The sequence below is a fragment of the Lissotriton helveticus genome, chromosome 2_1 (assembly GCF_964261635.1).
Source record: "Lissotriton helveticus chromosome 2_1, aLisHel1.1, whole genome shotgun sequence".
Taxonomy (NCBI): Eukaryota; Metazoa; Chordata; class Amphibia; order Caudata; family Salamandridae; genus Lissotriton; species Lissotriton helveticus.
The window spans coordinates 1,303,707,242-1,303,728,267 of record NC_136059.1 but is presented as its reverse complement, the minus strand read 5'-3'; positions in this window follow the sequence as shown (position 1 = coordinate 1,303,728,267).

Below are 21,026 nucleotides of genomic sequence, written 5' to 3'. Positions count from 1 at the left end.
ATATAAAAGGGGTCTAAGGCATAACACTGCCTCCAGTTCCATTAAACCCAGATCTAAACGGAGAGGGACTAAGGGGGTGCTGCGCGTAAATTAAAAAGGTTCCTGATGTATTGGTTCTCCATCTGCAGTAAGGACTTGGGCCTACAGTGCCCCCACAGTTCAGCTCCATACAGTGCACCTCCACAGGCCTGGACCTTATAAATTTCCAGTGCCGGACTGACAGCGCTTTTATTGGAATTATTGTAGACCTTCAGAATTCCCCCTGTAGACTGAGCTAATTTTAGTATTGATTTCCCTATATGTGCACCCCAATCCATTGTCTCAGTGATTGTGATGCCTAGATACGTAAATTATGTTACTCTTTCTAAGGGTACGTTGTTTAATAATGGGTTTGGATGAGTGCTCTTGGGTTTGTTAAAAACCATAAATTTCGTTTTCTGGAGGTTGATCTCGAGCCATCTATCCTCACAGAACATTTGAAATTTGTCCAACACCCTTTGGAGCCCCATAGGGGATTTGGATACCAAGAGCGTATCATCGGCAAACATCATCGCCGAGATTTTTTTTAAGCTAGTTTGGGGGCATCTAGGTCTTTTTCCTCGGTCAACACTTTGATAAGATCATTTATGTAAAGGCTAAATAATGTCGGAGCAAGTACGCAACCCTGGCGCACGCCTCGTTCAATCGGTATCGGGCCGATAGATTGCCATCCTTACCATATCTTATCTGCGCAAAGTTGTTGCATGCAGGCGTTGTATGAGGTATACAAGATATGCCGGGGCTCCCTGCTGCAGTAAGACAGACCATAGTTTTGACCTGGGCACCAGGTCGAAAGCTGACCTCAAATCAACAAATATCAGGTACAAGCTTCCCCTCTCAAGGCAAACCGTCTTCCAGTGGAGAAGCTGGAGTCTTAAAACCTGATCTAGGGTAGACAATTTTTCCCTAAACCCTGCCTGGAGCGGTGAGAGAACACTCTCTTCGTCCGTCCAGGATTGGAGTCTCATTAGTAGGACTCGAGCAAAGATTTTTTGTGGGATGTCTATCAGACTAATTGGTCTGCAATTACTTGGCAATAAAGGGGAGCCCTTTTTGAAAATGAGAATTATTTCTGCCACTTTCCAACTTAGAGGAATTTTCATACCCGACAAGATTGCATTAAAAATGACCATCAAATAGGGGGCCCAAATTTCTGGTTGGCTCCTGAAGAGATCCCCCGGGATTTTGTCTAGACCAGGGGCTTTACCTGGGGCCAATTTCACTATTGCAGCCTTTACTTCCTCCATGGTTATGTTAGGGCCCTGGATATTGTCCCAATGATCATCACCTCGGGGGGACTCTGGGTTCTCTATGTCTGTATATAAAGATTCAAAATGAGCCCGCCAAACTTCTTCTCCCAGGGTCGGGGTGCCCCTGTTTACAATTCCCCAGAAGGATCTCATAGCCCTTTCCCCAACTGAAGTTTTTAGTAGATCCCAGTTTTCCAATTCCCACCTGTGTTTAGCTCCTTGGACAGACTTCTAATGTTATTTTCTTTAATTTTTCAAGGTTTTCCTCGATCGCCCCTTTCTCCATACAATCCTTGTCAGGGTTGTATAGAGTAGAGGTTTCGAGGAGTACCGGTAGAAGTGTTTCATAAAGGATACCAATGTTTTCCTGGGATTTAGCAAAGTTGGCCCATCGTATACGCCTTCTACAGTTAGATAGAGTTTTCCCCTGGTCATTGTGGGGATCGATGCAATGTGGTACAGTAGGAGTGACAGGGTGAAGGTCAACTACCAATGCATCGTGGTCACTGTCAATTAAGCATGGGCGGATTTTGCGGATCCACGATTCACGAATTTGCGAATTCACGGATCGTGGATCCGCAAAATCCGCGGATTTTGCGGATCGGCGGATTTAGGGCCGGGGCTTCGTCTAGTGTGTGGGCGGGGCCAAACGGACGGGGCTTCCATGCGAGTGTACATGCCTCTTGTGTGTATAAAAGGTCAGAGACTGATCAGAGCAGTAGATGTAGAGACAGAAGCTCAGTGGTCACATAACAGCACGGGGATTGCGCTCGTGAAGGTCAAAGATGCAAAGGCCTTTGTCCAGCGTCACAGCTGATTTTCGACGGTATATTTGGGAAGAAGGCACACCTGCCCAGCCTCCACAACGCTCACGATTGTTTCTGGGCTGATGAATGAGTCACTGAATGTAAGCTTCAACTAGGGCACGTGCTGTATTGATATCTGTAAGTGCTTCCTGTTGAGGTTTAATTTTTGTGCCAGGACCATCGTGCCAGAATGAACCCTGCCCTTCATATTTATTCAAGAAGACACCACCGTTTTGTGCCCCTGCTGTAAATAATTTACGATGGCGCCGGCAAGCTGCCAGCGCCATCGTAAAAAAGTTACTTAATTAGCTTCAACAGGAAGCTTCAATTGGTAAAATAAAGCAGGCGCTCAAGCCCCTGCTGTATCTTATCTATTAGAGCTTCCTGTTGAAGCTAATTAAGTAACTATTTGAGGATGGCGCTGGCAGCTTGCCGGCGCCATCGTAAATTAGGCTTGAACTTTTGACCGAGGAATCCGCCGCTCGCGGATTGCGGATTTTCGGTAAATTCGCGAGAGTTCGCGGATCGCAAATTTACCGAAAATCCGCAAAATCCGCGAGCGGAGCGGATTTTGCGCTCATGCTTACTGTCAATACGGGGGAGTATTTTAAAATCGATCATCCTGTCCCAATATGTAGCGTTGAGCAGGATGTAGTCCAATATAAACCCGCGATTTTTACTATGGAAAGTAGGGGCAGCCGATGTATCAGAATGAGATCTACCATTGCATGCTCTCATTGAATGATTTAAGAGGATGCAATTCATCTGAATAACCTGAGGTGTCCATTTGGGCACTGGAGGGCAGACAGATTCTGAATTTTTTGAGGAGCGAATCTTCCTCAGATATATTATCACAGTTCAAGCCCTCAAGGGGCTCGAATTGGCAATTAAAACCCCCTCCTAGTATAACCACGTTTTTTGCTGGATTGATGGACAAAACTGTATCCAACTCAAGGGTAGACGACTCCTTTCCTCTTGGGGTAGGCCTTGAGTAGACATTGAATAATGTGATGGGGCTATGGAGTGGAAACAACAACTGTACGCATAGTATATCCTTGGAGGATGTATCTATTTGAAAGGCCGTACAGCCTAAATGAGCACCCACCCATATAATTAGGCCTCCCGACGGTCTTCCTACACCCGCATGGGTTGCCGGGATATGGAAAGTAGCGAACCCTTGCATGGTAACTTCGTCTCTAGCCCATGTCTCTTGCAGCTTGCAAATATTATGATCTGCAATGAATATTCTCCACTCAGGATCATCCAGTTTGCTATTAATGCCTGCTACGTTCCAGGACAAGATTTTTGTGATGTCTCTATTTGGTAGGCTTATATTGGGGTTTTCCTGTGCCTTGGAATAACAAATGTTAGAACCTACGTTTGGGATTATCTGTGCGACTACATTCCCTACGCTGTTCTGAACTAAGGGGCTAGAGGGATCAGCTGGCGGGGTGGGACCATCACCTGTTGCGGTACTCGGTCAGGAGCCGCTCAAGAGCTCTCCGCCTAGATCTACCCTCTTTGGGGGATAGGTTTTAGGAACTCGTACCCCATTGCCAGAGTCTGCTAAATTGTCCTGGATCCCTTCCTGTAATGCTGCAGGGACTGCCAACTCTCAATCTACCCCCTCCAGGAGGCTAAATCTATTGGAAGTAGGTATATTGAAGGTAGGTGGATGTGTCCAATTTTGATCATTTTTAAACAAGAAATGATTTGGCACAGGAGATCTCCACCCCGTGCGAATAACATGCTGGTATCTTGATGATGCTGCTAAAGGGGGATAAAAAAAGCCCAAGGGGAGTAATAAGATATTGTCCTGACTCTTCCCTGTCCCGGATACTAAGGTTCTTTTAGTGACAGCAGGATTCCTGAAATTGATAATTATACAATTTCCATATATATCTTTGTTACGCTGTCCAATCCACCCCACCCGTCTAGTAGTTAAAATTTCATCTGGGCTTTCGTAGTAGAAATTGCTAAGATTTGTTATCCAGTGTAAGCATTTATTTTTTAATTCTTGATGTGATTCTGTCTACCCCCTTCTCATCTCCGGTATCCCAGCCAAGATCAGCACATATGCTGTTGATGCAGGCGGAAGGTTTATGTTTGGGGGTTTAAGAGATAGGTTAGCTTGGTCAGACCGAGAGCCTACTACTGGTTGACTTGTCCCAGTGCTCTTTGTAGTTTCCCCAGCAAGGTCTGTTACTGTTTGTTTGGCCCGCCGCTAGATTGGTAGAAGGTTTGTCTGGCTCTTTTTCCATGGTGCACCTTGCCTGTAATTGTGCTCCTGGGATTATAGTGATTGTTGGCGATAATAATCTTCTACTCATACTAGTAGGGGGATGGTCTCTAACTGGGGAGTTTGATTCACTACCTCTCGTGTTACTAACATGTAGGGGTATATTCATAGTGTCAGCTCCCTTTGCGATTTTTAATTTTAAACCCTCCAGGCTTTCTAAAATGGGCCTCAGTTCCTCCTTGACAATAACTCTCAGCTGAGTCTCTAGGTTTGTTACCAAATCCAAGACCCACCCGGGATGTTCATCGGTTGGTACGGGGTAATCGTCTGTCATATTAGGCTTTGGGGAGTGTACTGGATCCACACTTTTACCTTGTGCAATTTCCGTTTTCGCTGCGGGTTGGCTTTAAGTCTGGTGTTAATTTTAGTGTGTCTATCAAGCTTAGGGCGAGTCCTGCCTACCCTGGTTTCCCCATCTGTGGTCTCCAGATCTATGGGGGAATCACTAAGCTGCTCCTGTAGTGATGGATCTGTTTCGTCGGGGAATTGAGAAATCAGTGTGCTGGTGGCTAGATTGGGTGTGATTGACAATCTCCTTTCCGTTCTTTCTATTTTGGTAGCTACTGCCCCCAGAGCTTTAGCTAGCATCCTATCTATTGATGTCTGTTTCTGAACAGGTGTATGCAGCACTAAAGGAGGATTATTATCTAGACAAACCTTTTTGCTCATTTCGCTAGATGGCAGAATCGAGGGGGAGGTGAATTAATTAAAAACACAATGAATTAATACAATAACAATCTTAGGCAAAATCGACTTGTATGTGGTGGGAGGCTTAATCCATGTCCACGTTTAAATATAATGGACAGTTCTCACCCGTAGTGCCGTCAATGAGGTTAGAAACCAGTATATTATCAACAGTACCTTGTTGTCCAATGTTCCAACAAAAAATAATGCAAGGGGGATTGCCCGGCCCGGCCTCTTCTGGCCCCTGATGGCCACAGATGGTCCCGCCCTTGTCCTGGGCTTAGCCCGGCGCCGCCCGCGCGCGTCCCGCGCTGCGGAGCACCGTTTGCCCTTTTGAAGAGCCCTGGCGCAGCCTGATGACTGCAATGGCAGGCGCCTGAGCTAGGACTGGGGCTTCTGGGAGTAGAGTTTGCCCGTTTTTTCGGCGGTCGGCGGCCGTTCCCCTCACGGCACTCAGCGGACCTGGCAACAGACTGGCCTCAGAACAGCTGGAGGAGCGGAGGCCATTGGAAGAAAATCACCCCAGTAGCTAAGGAAATCCTGAAATGCGCGTCCCGCGCTGCGGAGCACCGTTTGCCCTTTTGAAGAGCCCTGGCGCTGCCTGATGGCATGCATTAAACAAGTGTTTCTGTGTGGTCTGTTGAATTTAGACACCATTTAGGGCATGGATGGCATTGAATTGAGTTGAGAAATGTGTTTTTTTGGGGGTGGGCTTTCTGTTGTTGGGCCTGGCCATGTGGCTGGTGGCCAATTTGAAGCCTAGGCCTGAAAGCTTGTCTCGCCCTGTCTGCCAAAGGCCTGCTTTCAACCGGTATGCTCAGAGCAGGCAGCCACAACTACATTAAACAAGTGTTGCTGTGTGGTCTGTTGAATTTAGAAATCATTTAGAGCATGGATTGCATTGGATTAAGTTGGGAAATATGTTTTTTTTGGGGTGGGCTTTCTGTTGTTGGGCCTGGCCATGTGTCTGGTGGCCATTTTGAAGCCTAGGCCTGCAAGCTTGTCTGGCCTTGTCTGCCAACAGGGCTGCTTTCATCCGGTAGGCTCAGAGCAGATAGCCACAGCTGCATTAAACAAGTGTTTCTGTGTGGTCTGTTGAATTTAGACATCATTTAGGGCATGGATGGTATTGGATTGAGTTGGGGAATGTGTTTTTTAAGGTGGGCTTTCTAATGTTGGGTGTCTTAAAGACATGCTTTTGTTGTGTGTGTCTGGTGTGTGTTGGTGTGCAATGCATGTACCCTGCAGCCCTTTTTTGGGCCTGTGTATTTTCGTTTTGTATTTTATTGCATTAAAAAGGCAGAGCAGTGTCCTTTAGCATGCATCCTTTGCCTGGTTTTTATAGGCCTTTTGTCAGTTCATGGTGTTTCCCAGGCCTCCTGTTTGTTGCTTGTGATTTGTGAGTGTCCATGTGGCTGGTGGCCTTTTTTTGTGGTGGGAGGTATTAGTGTCCTGCTTTTGCCATATAGGTCTGCATGGTTTTCATATTGGCTTACTGCTTCCATCCATCCATCCATCCCCTTTGCCAGCAGCATCTCCATGAATGATGTGATGCTCAAATAGTTTAATGCCAAATAGGGTCCACCCCACTTCCATTACATTTGTATTTTGGTGTTTCTTATTCTCTTTCCTACCCTTCCTGAGAGTGTAGTGTGTACACAGTAGTATAACATAGCCCTTGTTGACAAAGTCTCAGAAATGGCTAGACTATATCTTTTTTTGTTTGTTTGTTTGTACTAGTACAGTAGTAAGAAACTGAACCACAACAACAAATGCAACATTTCACTGATGTTCTTCTCCTGCCTTTTTTGCTTTTAGGTGCACAAAAAGCCAGAGGAGGAGGTGTCATCTCATCACCCGTTGTACTGCCAGCCAGCCAGAAGTCCTGCATCGCATCATGTCCACATGAGACCAAAACCTTCTGCGCAAACACATCTATCAAAGGCGTTACGCCAAGTCCCACGGGATAGGGATCTGGTTAGATCAGCTAGGAAAAGGTATAGAGATGCAGTCAGTAAAAGGAAAAATGATTTACGGACTAAAGCATGGGAAAATCTGGAAAAAGCGGTTGACCTAAGGGACAATAGGCTTTTTTGGGAGGTAATAAACAGGCCTTTTTTAAAAACAGGAGAAGAGAATACCATCCGAGTGCACATAGCTGAAGACTCCTGGGTAACTCATTATAGTAAAATCTTTAATCCAAAAGAGGTACTGCTGACTGCTACCACGGGAGCAGGCGATTTTAATATGGCGTCAGCAAAATCACTTAGTGATTCATTAACGCTTTCTGAGGTAAAGATAGCCCTGACCAAGGGGGCTGCTTTAAAGGCCCCAGGTCCTGATGCAGTACCCTTGGATCTTTTTAAACAAAATCTGGAGGTTTGGTCCCCATTACTCTTGAATGTTTTTAAGGCAATAATGTTGGGGCCCATTCCGATTTCTTGGAAAGAGGCAGTGGTGGTACCCATTTTTAAGAAGGGTGACAAGTCTGACCCATGCTGCTACAGGCCAATATCACTAATAGAGGTGTCATGCAAGTTAATGGGTAGGGTGATATTGGCTCGCCTCTAAACATGGGCGGAGTCAGTGAGGGTTATTGTGGACTCCCAATATGGATTTAGAAGAGGGAAAGGAACCACCGAGCAGTGCCTAAATTTAGCACTAATTATGGGCAAGTACATGGGTGCCAAGAATAGCTCTATTCACTTGGCATTCATGGACTTGTCCAGTGCTTTTGACACTGTATGTAGGGGTAAGCTATGGCGGATGATGGAGGCTATGGGGTTTGAGGAGCCTTTGGTTATCTTGCTTCGCAGGCTCCACGCCGCCACAATGGTGAGAATTAGATATGGCCCTGGTGGGGAGAAGACTAGACCTATATTATCTACTGAAGGTGTCCGTCAGGGATGTATTTTAGCTCCCTTTTTATTTCTGGTCTATACTAACGGTTTAGAAAGTTTTCTGTTAGAAACCGGTGCTGATTTTCCACAGATCAATGGCAAAAGAATCCCAATGTTGTCATACGCAGACGACACTGTTTTAATGACCCTTACTTCCAATAGCATGCAGATTTGCTTGAACGCCTTTGACATGTTTATGGGAAATTTAGATCTTGGGGTCAATTTCACTAAATCATTTGCCATGACTTGCGGTCCGAAAAGTGCTAAAACCCGCAGGTATATGGTGAGGGATTCAATTATAGAGAAAGTTGATAACTTTAATTATTTGGGTAACCTTTTTAACAAAAAATTGAATTGGGAACCTTTGATATTAGTTCGGGTCCAAAAGGTTACTCAATCAATTGAAGCTCTTTTTCGTTTTGCCAGCAAACTTGGACAACGGCGAATAGCTGAAATAATATCCTTGTATAAAGCTAAGTGTGTCTCTGTTATGACTTTTGGCGCGGGAGTCTGGAGGTCCCAAAATTGTGAAAAGTTGCAGGTTATGGAGAATAAATTTATAAAACGTCTCCTATCTGTTCCATCGGGTACGTCAAACAGTTTCTGCCATGGGGAGGTTGGTATGGAGTTTGCGAGTGACATCATACATGTAGCTCCATTACTACTATGGTCTAAAGTTTGGCAATCTGAGGAATTGAAATTGACAAAAGATATCTTACAAGATTGCCTTAAACTTGAGCATTACAAGGAGATTACATGGCTCCGATATGTTAGGGATACCCTTCATAAGATTGGGTTAGGTAACATGTTTGTAAACCCTGGCATGATCAATAAGGATGCTAAGTTAATTATTAAAAATGCCTATGGTTCTAAATTGGGTACCTTAAGGAATAGTGAACATGCACTACGTGTCAGGGGCAAATTGGTGCGACCTTTTTATTTATCATATATCATCAACACGCAATGGCGTTTCTATCTGACAAGGTTTCGCCTTAGTACTCTACACTTCCTTTTTGCCTTTCCAAAGCAAGGGGGGTGGTGTGAGAAACTACCTTTTTGCCCCTGCAATGATAAGGTTTCGCAAAATACTCTGCACCTTATTCTTTTTTGTGCTTTGTACAAGGTCCCAAGAAACACCTTTATTAGACCATTACTACTGTCCTTTGGTTCATGTTATTACAAAGAGGGATATGAATATTTATTATCTCTGTCAACCCCAAACATTTGTAACGCTGTACTTAGTTTTATTAGATCAGCTCTTGTTATTAGAAACCGATACTGAATGTATTGAAATCCAGAAATATGTAAATATGTTTCGTGGTTTTTTACTTGCAATTTGTTTTTTATATGATGTATACTTTTATGATTCCTTTGTGGAATCGAAATAAAGTTATTTGAAATGAAATGAGTTGGGGAATGTGTTTTTTAAGGTGGGCTTTCTAATGTTGGGTGTCTTAAAGACATGCTTTTGTTGTGTGTGTCTGGTGTGTGTTGGTGTGCAATGCATGTACCCTGCAGCCCTTTTTTGGGCCTGTGTATTTTCGTTTTGTATTTTATTGCATTAAAAAGGCAGAGCAGTGTCCTTTAGCATGCATCCTTTGCCTGGTTTTTATAGGCCTTTTGTCAGTTCATGGTGTTTCCCAGGCCTCCTGTTTGTTGCTTGTGATTTGTGAGTGTCCATGTGGCTGGTGGCCTTTTTTTGTGGTGGGAGGTATTAGTGTCCTGCTTTTGCCATATAGGTCTGCATGGTTTTCGTATTGGCTTACTGCTTCCATCCATCCATCCATTCCCTTTGCCAGCAGCATCTCCATGAATGATGTGATGCTCAAATAGTTTAATGCCAAATAGGGTCCACCCCACTTCCATTACATTTGTATTTTGGTGTTTCTTATTCTCTTTCCTACCCTTCCTGAGAGTGTAGTGTGTACACAGTAATATAACATAGCCCTTGTTGACAAAGTCTCAGAAATGGCTAGACTATATATTTTTTTGTTTGTTTGTTTGTACTAGTACAGTAGTAAGAAACTGAACCACAACAACAAATGCAACATTTCACTGATGTTCTTCTCCTGCCTTTTTTGCTTTTAGGTGCAGAAAAAGCCAGAGGAGGAGGTGTCATCTCATCACCCGTTGTACTGCCAGCCAGCCAGAGGTCGTGCATCATGTCCACATGAGACCAAAACCTGTGCACCTGCATCCTGCCTGACATCTGAGGATGGCCCCAAAGTAAGGTACCAGGTCCAGTACCAAGAAAGTTGCTGGAGAGAAGAAGGAAAAGAAAAAGGAAGTGCCACTAACCACGATTGGTTTGCCGCCCAATGTTTGCCTGCAGCAGCGTTGTCCAGCAACCAAGCTGGGAGCAGAACCTCCACACCAGCGGTCCAACCCCATCAACCTAGTCCCAAGCCCTTGAGTGTTGCAGAGGTAGCCAGTCTACTAATAAGCAGCGATGTTGAGATGTCATTATCGCAAAGTAGTCCACAATCAACGCAGGCGGAAACTCAGCAGATAAGTGTGCAGCAGCAGCTCCAACAACAGTAGCAGCCACAACAACAACAGAAGCAGCCGCAACAACAACAGCAGCAGCCACAAGAACAGCAGCAGCCGCAAGCACAGCAGCAGCCGCAAGAACAGCAGTAGCCACAAGAACAGCAGCAGCCGCAAGAACAGCAGCAGCCGCAAGAACAGTAGCAGCTGCAAGAACAGCCCACAATAGTAGTTGTTGCTCCTGCAGTGGGGTTCATTTCAGGAAATCGTGCTTCCTGCAGACAAAGTGGAGCAAACCACAGTTTCAGGAGATATATATTCTTCCAGACCACCAGCAAGGAAAAGGAGGCTTAGTCCATAATCTTCTTCTTCAAGCCCCGCTTCTGATGATCGTGATGCCACTTGGCAGGCACCAGCTCAGTCTGAGAGTGATTCACGCCACAAGACACTGCTTCTGAAAAGGTTGGTTCCACAAAAACATAGAGTTATGGAGGTAGATGTAGAAGAGGGGATGATGTTGATGAAGATGAGCCAGTCATCACGCACATCACTCCCGCCCCAAAGGGGGTGGAGACCAATATTCTCACCCTATCCAGAAAGGCTGCTACTGAGCGGGATGTGGCACGGATACCACCAACACAGATTACACCACCACGACCTCCAGCTGCCATATTTTCGAAAGGCCCGGCAGGAACCTACATCCAGCTCAACCATCTCAGTAGGTAGTGGTAGTAAAAGTCACAGTGTAGCTGCACAGTGTCACATTCCAAGCACACCCTCCAGTTCATCTGGTATTGAAAGTGGCACATCCAGCAGTGCCAGAAAGTTCTCCTCCCCAGTTTGGGACTTCTTTTCTGTTAGCACCAAGGAGGTGAACGTTGCTATATGCTCAATTTGTCGACAAGGTGTTTCGGCATGGTAAGCTTGGTACAAGCTATGGCCAAGCAAGTAATCTCAGAATACACCACACTATCGTTTGGGAGAATCACCTACTTCACTTAAAACAAAGTAAAAAAACTCAACCCATTGAAGTTGGGCATGAAGAATCAGAAGACGATATTATTGCGGTGGAAGGTGAAGAAGAGGGAGGCATTTATAGTAAGTAGGGGCGCAAAAACCGTTCCGCTCGCGAAGTTTGTGAATTTTCGACAATTTTGCGATCCGCGAATCTCGGGATTTTGCCGCAAATTTGCAAATTCGCACGCAGGCGGATTTTTTTTTTTTTTTTGCAGCGTCTTCATGGATAATGCAGGCTGGATTATTTCTGGCACGATGCTCCTGTCACAAAATTAAACCTCAACAGGAAGCACTTACAGAATGATATAAATAAAGCAGGTCCCCGATTTGAAGCTTTAATTCAGTCACGCATTATAATCAGCCCAAACAACTAGTGAGCGCGGTCGAATCTAGGCAGGTGTGCTTCCCCCTCAATATCTGTACCGCTCACAATTAGATGTAATCCTTGATGGAGGTCTTTGCATCCACGAGTTTCTCGAGCGCAATCCCCTTGTACTTCCTGTGAACAGGAGGCTGCTTTCTCCTCATTTGGTACTCTCCTCTGATCTGTCTCTGACCCTTTATAAACAAGAGGCATGTGTACTCGCATAGAAGCCCCACCCGTTTGGCCCCGCCACACACACTAGGGTATGCAACGTCTTCACGCCCTTCCTCACAATGATGGACAGCTCATTAGAGGGACCTCGGTGCCCAAACAACTAGTGAGCTGGTCGAGGATAGGCAGGTGTGCTTCCACCCCATATCTACTGCCTACAATTAGATGTAATCCTTGATGGAATTCTGTATCCACGAGTTTCTCGAGCGCAATCCCCTTGTACTTCCTATCAACAGGAGGCTGCTTTCTCCTCATCTGGTGCTCTCCTCTGATCGGTCTCTGACCCTTTATAAACAAGAGGCATGTGTATTCGCATAAGCCCCATCCGTTTGGCCCGCCACACACACACTAGGGTATGCAACGCCTTCGCGCCCTTTCCTCACTATGATGGACAGCTCAATCGAGGGACCTCGGCGCCCAAACAACTAGTGAGCACGGTCGAGGCTAGGCAGGTGTGCTTCCTCTCCATATCTACCGCCTACAATTAGATGTAATCCTTGATGGAGGTCTTTGCATCCACGAGTTTCTCGAGCGCAATCCCCTTGTACTTCCTATGAACAGGAGGCTGCTTTCTCCTCATCTGGTGCTCTCCTCTGATCGGTCTCTGACCCTTTATAAACAAGAGGCATGTGTACTCGCATAGAAGCCCCGCCCGTTTGGCCCCGCCACACACACTAGGGTATGCAACTTCTTTGCGCCCTTTTCTCACAATGATGGACAGCTCACTCGAGGGACCTCGGTGCCTAAACAACTAGTGAGCACGGTCGAGGCTAGGCAGGTGTCCTTCCTCCCCATATCTACCGCCTACAATTAGATGTAATCCTTGATGGAATTCTGCATCCACGAGTTTCTCGAGCGCAATCCCCTTGTACTTCGTGTGAACAGGAGGCTGCTTTCATCTCATCTGGGTCTCTCCTCTGATCAGTCTCTGACCCTTTATAAACAAGAGGCATGTGAACTCGCATAGAAGCCCCACCTGTTTGCCCCGCCACACACACACTAGGGTATGCAACGTCTTCCCGCCCTTTCCTCACTATGATGAACAGCTCACTCGAGGGACCTCGGCGCCTTTCGGTGCAGTGGCAAAGTTACAGACACACGTGTCCCAAATGGCAAAAAAATCCGCGAGTTCGCGGGAAAATCCGCGAACTCGTGGATTTTTTTGCAATTTCGTGCGAATTCGCGGACCGCGAATCCGCAAAATTTGCCCATACTTAATTTCTAGCCCTGTCCCCAGTAGGGTACTGGTACCACCCACATCCTCCTCAGCAACATCTGAGTGGCACCGCAGTAAGAGCCATACTCAGAATCAGGCTGAGACACCAATGCGACCGAGTACTCCAATGAGACAAACTGAGTCGTTGAGCCTAAGTGGGTTAATGAAAACAAAAGCACCACAAAGGAAAGTAATCCAGCCTACCATTGAGAGCATGCTTAGGTTGGAGGGGCAGTTCCAACGCAACCACCCAAGGGCACGGTTGTACAAAGGGAAGCTGGCTAAAATGTTCGCACTGGACCTTCTCCCTTTTTCATTTGTAGAAGGGGTGGGTTTCCTTGAATTTGTGTCAGCCATCTGCCCTAAATGGAAGGTTCCCAGCCTGTCCTATTTCGCAAGAATTGCTGTTCCGGCACTACATCACGATGTGCTGGAATTGGTTGGACAAGCTTTGCAGCAAAGTACTGTTCACAATATTCACCTGACAACAGACATGTGGACCAGTTGCCAAGCCACAGATTACGTGTGCATTACTGCACACTGGGTCTCTTTTGTGGGGGTTAGAGATACGCTATCTCAAGGAGGTGCTGTTGACACAGCTGAGATTTTTAAAGCTACTCAGAAACATGCAACTTTAGCTATGTTCACCATGGAGAAAGCTCATACTGCTATAAACATTTTGGAAGAGTTTCGCAGGAAGGTTTTTGAATGACTGCGCCCAAGAGGGCTTAGTATTGGTTTTGTTGCCACAGATAATGGCAGTAATGTACTTAAGGGCATGGAGCTTGGTTCCTATTTCAGGGTTCCTTGTTTGGTGCACTGTATAAACATTATAGTTCAAGACTTTCTGAAAAAAAAACCATAGTCAGCAACTTACTGACCACCTGCCGAAGAATATGCACTCATTTCAGCCAATATTTTAAATCTCGGAAGCAGATGAGGATCATTCAATGTGACTATAAAATGCCAGTCAAAGCACTCATCCAGGAGGTGGCAACACGTTGGAATACAACGTCTGTTTGAGCAGTACAGGCCCCTCAATGAATATGTCATGCAAAGACTGGATCCTACTGTAAAAGGCATGACTCTTCAGATGGACCAATGGTACCTAGTTAAATGCCTGACTGACATGCTTCGTCCTTTTGAGGTCTTCACACGTGAAGTCAGAAAGGAGGACTGTACAATGGGCCAAGCTATCCCATTATTGCAAATGCTAGAGCATCAGCTGAAGACGGTGTCTGAATCATACAAAGGTGTAGAGGAAAAAAAGGAAGCCTATGACTTGGTGGAGAGCTTAGCCCATCAATTAGCTGAAAATACAAGGGTGCGAAATAAGATTTTGTCACAAGAACATTACATTTGTGCCACATTTCTAGATCCACAGACAAAATTGGCATTGAAGACATTAATTCCTTTTTCAAAGATGGATGTTGCCTGCTACAAAACTTGGATAGCAGAGACAGCGAGTAAGTTGGAAAATGAGCGGCTGCTAATTAAAAGCCCGCTAGATCAACCTACAAGAAGTACTGCAGCAGGGCATCCAGCATCAAGTGAACTTCGGAGGATGAAGGCAGTGCGTTTTACTCAGAACACTCACCATCACTATCAACAACAATAACTGGATCATCATTAGGCCCAGTAGAATCGTTACACAATTGGTATTTACAGTTAGGCATTGGTATTAAGCACAGTGCTGATGCACAGAGAAAAGAGCCAGAAAAAAGGTTAGCAGCAGCACTCCTGAAAATTGAGCAGATGGTCCCGGCCTATCTGGACGACCCAACAGAGGTGTACATTGATCAAAACCCATTGCAGTATTGGTATAGGAAAAGGGCCGAATAGCCACTGATCAGCAGGCTGGCGATAAGCTATCTTATAGCCCTGTCGCAAGTGTCTGTTCCGAACGTGTTTCCAGTTTGGTTCCATTGTAACAGTGAGAAGGACCAGTCTCTCGCCCAAAAATGTGGAGAGGTTAACAATGATTAAAATGAATCAGCACTTCATACCACCAAATTACACAATACATGAATCAAGGGAGGAAGATGAGGACAGCGGCTCAGGTGACGGAAGTAGTGTGTTACATGATTACCTACTACTGGTTGAACCCCCAGAGTTTGAGGACGAGCTATACTTCCCTGACAATTAGGCTTGCACTTACTGTTATGTTCCTTTATTTGTGTGCCTGTCTTTCCGGTTACAAATTTTGAATCACAACAAATCCATCACCACCGTCTTCTACTCTTCTTATTTCAATATAAGAGTTTCAGCTGTCTGCACAGTACAGTCCTCCGAATCCAGCTCCTCCGCTCCATACTTCTGAATCTTCCTAAATCCATTGTCCTCAAGACAGATGATGATTGGATGATGCTAAATAGAAAAAAAAACGTTTCCTAGTCCCGCCAAAAGAAGTGGAATATGATGACTACTGTAGCTATCCTCCTTTCTGAGCTGAGAGAGACTGCCCATTAACTGAAAAGTGGAAATGAGATGGAACACGTAATGAAATGATGCCATGCATTGTACGCAGACTGAGTGATTTTGTTGTTGGTTGTGCATGAAGTTATTTCATTGTGCACTAATCATCATTCCACACACTAAACGTAACTCAAGGCAATTTCCCCCTTCTTGCAACTATTTTTAATAAGAAATGTGTACTTCTACTGCAGCTTGATACATTGCTTTTGATTGAATACAGGAAGGGGAGTCAATCTGAAAACTGCACACTGAGTATGATAACAGCACCGTCCATGATGATGATGGCGAAAAAGATGGCCCATTAATTTAAGATGAGAAGGAAGAAGGAACAGGTAATGAAAATGAATGGCATGCATTGGACACCTGACTCTGAGTGATTTGCGTTTGTGTTTTTGTTGTTTGTTGTGCATGAAGTGAAGTCAAAGTGTACTAGTAGTCCTACTGTACACACTAAAGAGTGACTCAAGTCAATAATATTTCTACTCTTGTGTAATAAACAAAATAGTACTTCTACTGCAGGCCAATCTTCACAGTCAGTCAGTACAAGTATCGGATATGATTGATGGAATAATAACAAGTCAGGAGGACGTTTCATGAGTAGCATAAAAGGTAAACAAGTCAACAACAACCACAGCAGACCTAAATGCCTGTGTAGAAGTGAAGTTGAGTGCAACGGTCGGATAACTGCGGTGTATTGATTTAGTGACTTAAATTGTAAAATGCAATGTTGCTGGATATGTGATTTGTCCAACTCTTTAAAAAAATGTACTCTAAACGGAGGATGTGCTAAGCGACATGCCGTCACTGTGGGCCATCTCTGCCCTTTTGTTGTTGAAGGTCAATGCTGGAAACAGACTAGAGTAGAGATGATGCATACATGCCGCCTCGGAAAGTGTTCTTGTTGCACTACACCAAATCAACACAGCTATAGTTTGTAACTCTGTTTAGTAGGCAACTCCACCACTGTTATGTTTTGTTGTAATATATTTTTGCATATTATTATTTTGGGGTAACTTCTGTACTGTGCTTCATTCTACTACTCCTTGAACAGGCTCTCTCAGGTGACTGACTGTCTCATTTTCTTTTTTTTGCAAATGCTGCTGCCCTGCCAGTGTCTACTACTACTACCACCACCACAACCATGGCGTGTTAGGAAAGGAAACCATAATCACCATGCAGCCATCGCTGTGCCTAAGTTAGACATCAAGCAAAGGTAAGAGAAATTTGGGGGCGGCATAATTAATAATGGACATGTTTTCAATCAATTCAGTAATTCACACACCCCTTTGAGTCCAGGTAAAGAATGCATAGACTAGAAAAGAGAGACTGACAGTACTAGTAGGACAACTCAATCAGTGAGGGGTGCCGCATCTATCTTTTTGTGTCTTACAAATTCAGCCAATTATTTAAATCAAATGCTGGCTATGGGCAGCCCTGCACCAGCAAGGACACAGTGTGATGTAAAACAGTAACCCCACCCATAAAACAGTAACATTGTATGTAAATTACAAATATTGATTAAATAATAACCCTAACAAAAATAATTTATGTAAAAAACCCACAAAACCTGACACACCCCTCTCCCTAACCCCAACCAATTTCCATAAAGAAGTCCAACCAAATGTCCAAAACCCAACACCCATTCCCACCTACCAAAACAATAAATAAAAAAGGGGCTATAAACAGGGTCTTCTAGGTTTGGCGGGATTGTCTTTGGAGGACACGCACTGCCTCCTCTAGTAGGGCGACGCGGTGCTTTAGAGTGTGGCAGTTGCAGCCACAGTGGGTGGGCACCAGTGATGGAAAGGCGTCGGCGGATGGCCGCCAGACAGTTGCGTCGTACCGCTAGAGGGCGGTGGTTGGGGCCCGGGGCATTGGAGGAGTATTCAGCTGCTGCCGCCTCCTCCTCTTCCAGGACCACCAGCCGTCGATATTCTACTTGTATTGCCTCCAGCTTCCGGCGCCATGCCTTGGTGGCCAACTCCTTCCGATCTGGTTTGGAAGGAGTAGCTGTATATCAAAAAGAAAAAGAAGACTATTGTAACATATACTCTTAGAAAAACAGTAAGACAAGTTAATTATACACATAGTGGCATGGTATCACTATAAAGCACGGTACATAACATTTGTGGTATGTATCTATCCTCCCACTTGCTTGGTCTTTAACATTTGCGGGATTTTTTCAGGCATTTAACCATCCATGCATCAGATTCCTATCAGCCACCTTATCAATTTGCTAGCTTGCATCACAAGTATCCTTCTCTCTGTCAGTCATAAATATTAAATCTTGCCCGTCCTTCTTCCTTCCACCCGTCTTTCCCTTTTTAGTTCAACACCAGGTGATCTGATCTGACTTTTAGTCTTCTCCATAAAACTTTCAAAGCGGAGTTGAAATCAGATAGAAGAGGCCATTGGTTACTCAATACTCCCGCCCCTAATGCCTTTACTAATGCCAATTAAAGGGTGTCTTGACTCTTCAAACGTTCACAACAACTCTTACTTACTTAGGGCATCATTAGGATTTGTTGGCCCGCCATCCTCACGCTAAAAGGGACCGCCCGCCATAAGGGCGTGGGTCCCGTGGGGGCAATAAGGATGCGCCCGCCACAGTGGCAGGCGCATCCCATATTTTTAACATTGCAGTGGGCGGTGCTGAAAGAACTGCCCTCCGCAATGCTAAAATACATGTTGTGCTTTTCAAAGCACAACGTGACTGGCACCGCGTGGTGCCTGCCACGTTGTGCTTTGAAAGGCAAGGGAGTACCATCCATAGGCACCGCCCATGTGCACAACCCACCCTTCCGGAGTCCATGGGGGCCCGCAACGGGCCCTCCAAGCATACTCCGCGTGCCTTTCCGTGACGGCAATGCCGCCACAGAAAGGCATCCCAAAATGCACATTGTAATATGGCTGGCGGTGTCTTTCAGACACCACCACCATATTGAACCCTTTTCCGCCCGGTCAACATGTCGACTGTGCGGAAAAGCGGCGGACGGTCTTTCCATCCGCCGCGGACCCCTCAGCCATTGTAATATGGTGGGAGGTCTTTTCTACAGGGGTGGCGGGAGGTCTTCCGCTGCCGGGCCGGCGGTGACTAATGCCAGCCCGGCAGGGGCAATCCGCCACCCATCCCAATGGTTCCCTAAGTCTCAACAGTACAGTATACATACAGTACACCCTTGCAGTGAGTTCAATATCAATAGTTAAGTATTATGAATCTAACTTACCACAGCCCGCCACTGGTGCTCACTCGTCCCCTGCAGCTCCATCCGCAACTGCCGCGTCCTCACCCGCCACGTCGCCTACGCCAATGGCCCCGGCACTGGTGGTAGGTAGTGCGCCTAGAAAAAACATTACACATTTTTTAGGTGTCATATACACCTCCCCCTATTGGTCAGTAGCAAGATTGAAAAATAAGTTAATAGTATACAATACATCACTAGTACAAATCAGGTAGTACTAGAGTAGACACTAGTAGTTATATGGTCCCTAGGGTCATTCTAGACTTTGCTTAGTTAGCCCGAGCCATGCAACCATTTTACCTTTGTATCTCATATTTTTGTATACGTGACGATACCTCGCAGCTTGTTGCATAAGCATTTGAGGCCACATGACCTAGTCATACTGTTACTGTCTAAGTGCTGCATATAAGGTCAACCAAAACATTAACAAGCCACTTCTTATGAAGTTGTGGTGTTAGTCCATATTGCTTATCCATAAAAATGCTACACTTTTTGGCACGGCTGAGAAATGCTTGCAATATATAATAACGTGCACCATTTTTCTCATTACAGATGGAAGATTCCCTTCTACGAACCAGAGCTTTGCAGAGCTTATGATGTAACAACTACCAGTACTAGGTTCTTCTAAGGTGAGGGGATACCAGAATTCGTTCAGAGATCTTCATTTAAAATTTTATATCAACTATATTCCTAACAAGGGGATGGTGGTGCTTCCACCACTGTTCAGTTATCATGATTTCCCTTTTGTTTCTAGTATGTAGGAACCGTTTGCAGATGACCTGGAGTGCTGCTGACGGCCGGGCTTGGCTCCGCTGTGTTTCCTGTCCTCCTGTCCTCCGTGCGGTGAATTTCGGGCCGGGCTTAGCTCCGCTCTGGGTCTGGCCGGGCTTGGCTCCGCCGGGCCGTTGGACACTACAATCCCCAGCAGCCCCAGCGCGGCAAGGATGCCGCTGACGCCGACCTGAAGGCGCAAGGAGGCGCATAAAGGCTCCCTTGGTGTGGAGTCCAGGGGGAACCGTTTGCAGCTGACCTGGAGTGCTGCTGACGGCCGGGCTTGGCTCCGCTGTGTTTCCTGTCCTCCTGTCATCCGTGTGGTGAATTTCGGGCCGGGCTTAGCTCCGCTCTGGGTCTGGCCGGGCTTGGCTCCGCCGGGCCGTTGGACACTACAATCCCCAGCAGCCCCAGCGCAGCAAGGACGCCGCTGACGCCGACCTGAAGGCGCAAGGAGGCGCATAAAGGCTCCCTTGGTTCCTCGTCCCACGGGACGCGCGCCCGGGAGAAGCCCGGGACAAGGGCGGGACAGTCTATGACAGTCATAGACAGGGAGAGCCAGGGCTGGGCCATAAACTTTGGCCGATTTGTGTCGGGACTACTGGTGATTTAAGGTATTTGTATCCAGATATTTGCTCACTCGATATTCCATTTCTGTAATCATCCTGTTGAACGGCGGATATATTTACGCTTTATTTACTACCTAAGGCAATAGGATAAATCATGCCAAGTGCTTCGAAGGAGAAATTTATATCGGGGGCAGGCCCTATCGACAATTATCTGGTGAAGATGGTGAACAAAATAAATAGTGATAGGAGAGCCTTGCTAGGTAGGAGTAGCCCACCAAACTCTGTCGAAGATCCTCCGACCCATATGGAGAACCCCCCAGTGGTTGCTACCCCAATCTTGGACCAATCAGAGGCTACCATGGTGGTTGCCCAGATTCACACTGAGCCGCCCTCTGTAGATTTCAACATAGGAAGTGATGATAATGAAGAAGTACTTTCACCTACCAGACCAGTCAGAAATTGTAGGAAACAACCAAGCAAAAGGGGGGGTAAGCATCTAAAAAAAAGGGCAGCTACCCATTTACCAACAAGGATCAACACTGATGACTCTAGTATAGTACAGGAAGAGAGCACTATGTCCAATAACAAATAATGCCCAGACCTATTTGCCCAATTACTTTGTTCCCTGGAAGCCACGTTTGAAGAAAAATTACTCCAGTATGTTCAACCCCTAGTG